The 6,000-nt window shown below is 35.5% G+C and overlaps 1 protein-coding gene across 1 annotated transcript in view; it reads right to left on the bottom strand.

Moving 5' to 3' along the window:
• The window catches only part of LOC104996150 (cAMP-specific 3',5'-cyclic phosphodiesterase 4B-like), a 268,302-nt gene that overhangs the window by 136,475 nt on the left and 125,827 nt on the right, over positions 1-6,000 (bottom strand). The window lies entirely within an intron of this gene.

The raw sequence follows: 6,000 nt of genomic DNA, 5'->3' as shown, positions 1-6,000 counted from the left end.
CAAATTCATGTTCATTGCATTGGTGATGCCATCCAACCATCTCATCTTCTGTTGTCCCCTTCTCCTCCCACCTTTAATAGGATCATACATATCAATAATTTCTATAAATGCAAATGGATTAAATGCACCAACCAAGACATATACTGACTGGGTGGATAAAAACATGTGCATGTAAACACTTCCACCTACCACCTCACTCTACTTAACCCCCAAATTGTATGTACTTATTTTATATTTTTAGGTTAATTATATTTCCATTATGGTTTAAAATTGCAATTTATCTTTTATTTTTTGTCTGGCTAGTGACTGTGAAAACTGATACATCTTTTACTACTGTGATTCCTGTGTGTGTCCTTAGTTGCTCAGTTGTGTCTGATTGTTTGCGATGCCACGGACTGCAGCCCACCAGGCTCCTCTGTCCACGGGGATTCTCCAGGCAAGAACACTGCAGTGCATTGCCAAACCCTCCTCCAGGGAATCTTCCCAACCCAGGGATCAAACCCAGGTCCCTCGCATTGAAGGGGGATTCTTTATTGTCTGAGCCACCAGGGAAGCCCACTACTGTGATTCAGTTCAGTTCAGTTCAGTTGCTCAGTCGTGTCCAAGTCTTTGTGACCCCGTGAATCACAGCACACCAGGCCTCCCTGTCCATCACCAACTCCCGGAGTTCACTCAAACTCATGTCCATAGAGTCAGTGATGCCATCCAGCCATCTCATCCCCTGTTGCCCTCTTCTCCTCCTGCCCCTAATCCCTCCCAGCATCAGGGTCTTTTCCAATGAGTCAACTCTTCACATCAGGTGGCCAAAGTATTGGAGTTTCAGCTTCAGCATCAATCCTTCCAAAGAACACCCAGGACTGATCTCCTTTTAGAATGGACTGGTTGGATCTCCTTGCAGTCCAAGGGACTCTCAAGAGTCTTCTCCAACACCACAGTTCAAAAGCATTAATTCTTCAGCGCTCAGCTTTCTTCACAGTCCAACTCTCACATCCATATGTGACCACTGGAAAAACTATAGCCTTGACTAGAACGGACCTTTGTCGGCTAAGTAATATCTCTGCCCTTCAATATACTATCCAGGTTGGTCATAACTTTCCTTCCAAGGAGTAAGCGTCTTTTAATTTCATGGCTACTGTGATTATGTAAATATTATCCATTTATCATGCATAATTATTATTAATTGTATCATGATTAGTCAATAGAAAATAATAGGATTCTATATTACTAAAACAACCATTTAATAGAAAAGCCCATAATCACTTTTTAAAATCCAGATGCACATTAGAATAATCTTGGGATTTTCTGAAAAGTACAAACGCCCCAGTAGTGTTTTTTTCTCCCAAGCTCCAAATGTGATTCTAAGGAACAGTATGTTTAAAAACAACTAACAACTGGACTATATGATGATCTTTTACTTTTATCTAGCTTGTTTCACTTTTTTTTATTTCATATTCAGTGCTCTCTCATAAACTAAATGAGCTATGTTTTCCAATTACTCAGGGCTCTCTCACAAACTCACTTAGTTTATGTTCTCCAATACTCCATCTCTTTTTCCTTGTTATTTTTTCTCAAGCCTTTATCAAGATCATAGAAAATGTTTTTGTATATATATATATATATATTACATATTTTATATATATACACACACAAAAGAAAACATAACTTTTTGTCTCGCCAAAAAATTTATGACATTTTGATTCTACTTGTATGACTCCACCAATATTATTGCTAAAAGTCTAGAAAGCTTAATAACTTGTTGATTTAAAGAAAATTTGAATGAGGCTTGAAACTTCTGATTCAATTTTGAGAATATAAAGAAATACTATATTATAAAAAGGCTCTCCGGTGGCTCAGTGGTAGAGTCTGCCTGCAACGCAGGAGCTGTGACAGATGAGTGTTCGATCCCTGGGTCAGGAGGACCCAGAGGAAATGACAACTCACTCCATATTCTTGCCTGGAGAATCACATGGACAGAAGAGCCTGACGGGCCACAGTCTACAGGGTCACAAGGAGTGGGACATGACTGAAGTAACTGAGCAATGTTGTAAAAAAAAGAAAAACAGGAAATTAACATGTGATACAGAATTATTATTAACTAAAGTACAGATTTTGTTCAAATTTCACAAAATTTTATGCTAGTCTCCACTATTTGTTTTCATACCTTATTCAAGATATACACTGAGCAGCTTCAGCTGTGTGCAACAAATTCTAATAAATCTCTTTTTGTTTTTATGCAGTTACACACTTTTTCTAATTTTCCTTGTTATAGCTTCTTAGATACACTCATAGTTTAAAAGTGGACATTTAATTTCCAAATACATGGATCTTTAAAGTATCTCTGATACTGGTTTCTCATTTTGATATTAATTTCTCATTTAAGTACTGCTTCTCTACCATTCCCTTTTGCGTTTTTCAATCTTTTAACTCTGTTGAGGCTTTCAGTGGCTAAGTCAAATATTTCTCTTTGTAAATGTCATATTGCACTTGGAAATATGAGAATTATTCTCAAATACCTTTTGATATTGATTTTAACATAATTCCACAGTAATAAAAGAACAGACTCTTTGATTTCAATACCTTTTTAGACCATGAAATTTTTACACCTTGTTTTATGTCCCCGGATATGCTCCAGTGTCTCCTGGTTTATACTTTGTGGGAACTTGAATAGAATGTGCAATCTTCTATTTTGTAAAAATTGTATAAATTTAGGGCTTCCCTGGTAGCTCAGCTGGTAAAGACTCTGCCTGCAATGCGGGAGACCCCAGTTCTATGTTGAGTTGGGTCAGAAGTGCTTTTCTGTCTACTTTTCTGTCGATTAATTCTATTAACTTCTGAGAGTTTCATACAGAAACTCCAACTAAAAATCTCAATTTACCTACTTAAAAAATAATTGTAATATATCATGGAACTGTATGTAACTTTGTTCTGTATTTGCCAAGTCTTCTGGAAATGTGTTATCATTCTTTCATAACTTAAAAAAGAAAGAAAAAAAAAGGTAGTCAATTAATTCTACCTACTTTAAATAACATTTACAAATACCAAAGACAGCTAATTGAAATACAAAACCTAAAAGTTAACAGACTATTTTAAAGTCTGAATTTAGTTACCTCTGAGAAAAGGAAATGCATGTTTACAGATACATGCAGGAAAGTTTGTTTCTAGAGTCAATATGCTATAGAAAAACTTGATATTGTGTTAAATATTGAAATCAAGATGACTACTGAAGTCATCAGGAGAAGGTATCCAGGTCAGAAGTTATCTAAGAAAATGTAAAACAAAAAGCACAGTAAAAGCAAATAGCACCCTGCAATAGTTCAGCAGAGAAAATACTGTTTCAAGAGAAAGAGCCAAACAGCAGAAAAAGCCAAGGAAAAAGAAAATAGAATTGATGTGCCCTTCTGAGTGCCTAGAAAAGAGTTTAAAAACCACAGTGAAAACTCTTCTATTTACATGTAATGCTTAGCCCTTGGCACCTCAAAGGGAGAAATGAGTAAGCGAGTCTATTAATGTAGAGATAATTGCTCTTGAGAATTCCAATTACAGCTAGTCTCAATTTTAAATAATGAAATTCCTGATATTCACATCCTAACAAAGCAACAAGAGTCAAGAATTATCATAATAAAGTATCATTCATGGATCAGAATAGAGTTATATGGCCCATAACACTCAATCAGTATTATTTATAACTATTTTGGATCAATTGAACATGATTTTCATTAAATCGAAATGGGAAGCAAATTAATTTCAACCAAACAAAATAAACTTATAGTGCAAGTACTATGACATTATTAAAATGTCTTTTAAAGGTAACAGCTTTGTAACCAAATTATTATTTTTTTTTTGTTTTTGTTTCTTTTTTTTGTTTTTTAATTTTATTTTTAAACTTTACAATATTGTATTGGTTTTGCCAAATATCGAAATGAATCCACCACAGGTACACATGATAATTACACTCTTTTAATATTCAATGCCTTTCAGGATTTAAAAGTTAACTTTGAAATACATTTTCTCTGAACTGAGTAACCAATTTTTAACTGTTTGATATTGTTATGTATACTATTATTACAAGAAATCTAGTTTTGTGTTCTTTAAAATACATTATAAAACACAAAACTAGATTCCATGTGATAATAGTATACATAATATCAAACACAAAATAACATGATCCACATTTACTGTAAATACAAAGCTAGATATTTGAAAACACAGTTTATTCAGTAGTTTCTTTTTAAAAAGAAATAGATTTAAGGCTATCAATATTTACAATTAAATTATTTTGATTTTATCTTAATTTTTATCACTATTCAGTTTTTCAAAAACAACACACCATCTGAGCACAGCCATTAGGTTCTATTCAATTGAAGATACACAAGCTCTTCCTTCAGTTGGACAAGCTAGTAAGTGAATTTTTGTTGTCATTTAGCAGAATACCAAGAAACAACTGTAGCCTCTTTCAACTGAAAACCCAGCTTACCACAGATGGCAACTCCTCCCAACTGCTCTATCTCAGAAGAAATGGAACTATAGAATAATTCTAACTTGATTGAAGAAAAGACAACATTCAACTGAATGTAAATAGTTGTCTAGCTATCTTGGAAGAGAACAATTAGCTGACTACTGTTAAAAATTAAGAGATTACAAAGAAAGAGTTAACATTTATTACATACCTCCTGGGTGCCAGATAGTTTTCTAAGTATTTTTTAATAAAGTATTTCATCTCACCCTGATTACAGATACATCAGACAGGAGCGGTTGAAATCCTTGTTGGACTTCCTCATGATATTAAACTATGATGTCCTTTAGGGCTGGGCTGAGTCTTGTCTATTTCTAGAACATAGAACAGACTTTGGCACAGAGTGGATACTCAATAAATTTTGTACATCAAATGCCCATTATATTGCTCATTTTAGATGAGAACATCAAGGCACAAAACTGCACAACACTTGAGGAGCTGATCCTACATCAAGCTTTTTAAAACAGAAGATACCTAATGAGACAGAAGAGGGGATGCAAGCTCCTGGGTGGTCTAGGCATGTTACCAGAAGTATAGGTTCACATGTTCTAATGTCCCGGAGTCTGAAATTATCTAGCATGCTATCTTTATATGACGATAGCAACGTTTCACTTTTATCCATATGATACAATTTAATTACACACCATTAGTAAACTGATGCTTCAGAAAGATGTTCTTCTTGTACTACTTGCAATATCACCTGAATCCTAGGGAGGAGGTGGGAAGCCTGTACTCTAGATGCTTGAGCATGGTATCATAAGGTTCTTAGAGAGTCCTACTCAAGAAAGAAAGACCTTCCAATGGATCCACATTACGCTCAAGAATAAAAGCAGAAGCCCACATAATGGCCTAGAAGGCACTAGGCTTTCTCCCTTCTCCTCTCAGTATCGCTTGAACTTCATGTCCTTCCACTCTCCACCTGGCTCTCTCTGCTGCAGCCTCACTGGCCTCATTTCTGCTCACTGAACATATCACAAAAGTTTCCTCTTGCATGTTTATCTATACAGTATGTTCCTTCATCTTCTTCTACCGTTTGCCCAAAGATCACTTGCTTGAGGATGTCTTGTCTTATCGCTCTATTTAAAACTACAATCTCCCCCATTTGGCTCCATTTGTTTTCATAATATTTGCCTGTATTACTTATTTACCATCATTTACTCCCCTTAGAATCCAAAGTTTCATAAGATCAGCTGACTTATTGGAAAAGACCCTTATGCTGGGAAAGGTTGAGGGCAGGAGGGGAAGCGGGGGACAGAGGATGAAATGGTTGGATGGCATCACTGACTCAATGGACATGAGTTTGAGTAAGCTCCAGGAGTTGGTGATGGACAGGGAAGCCTGGCATGCTGCAGTTCATGGAGTTGCAAAGAGTTAAATATGACTGAACGACTGAACAACAACAATAAGAATAATCCCAATACTCAGAAGTGTAGTGACCACATGGTAGGTATTTAAGTAAACATTTGTTGGATGAAGAAAACAATGAT

This window comes from Bison bison, unplaced genomic scaffold (assembly GCF_000754665.1).
Source record: "Bison bison bison isolate TAMUID 2011002044 unplaced genomic scaffold, Bison_UMD1.0 scf7180017864290, whole genome shotgun sequence".
NCBI classification, from domain to species: Eukaryota; Metazoa; Chordata; class Mammalia; order Artiodactyla; family Bovidae; genus Bison; species Bison bison.
Note: the sequence above shows the minus strand (reverse complement) of the source record. Positions and strands in the feature narration are given on the sequence as shown.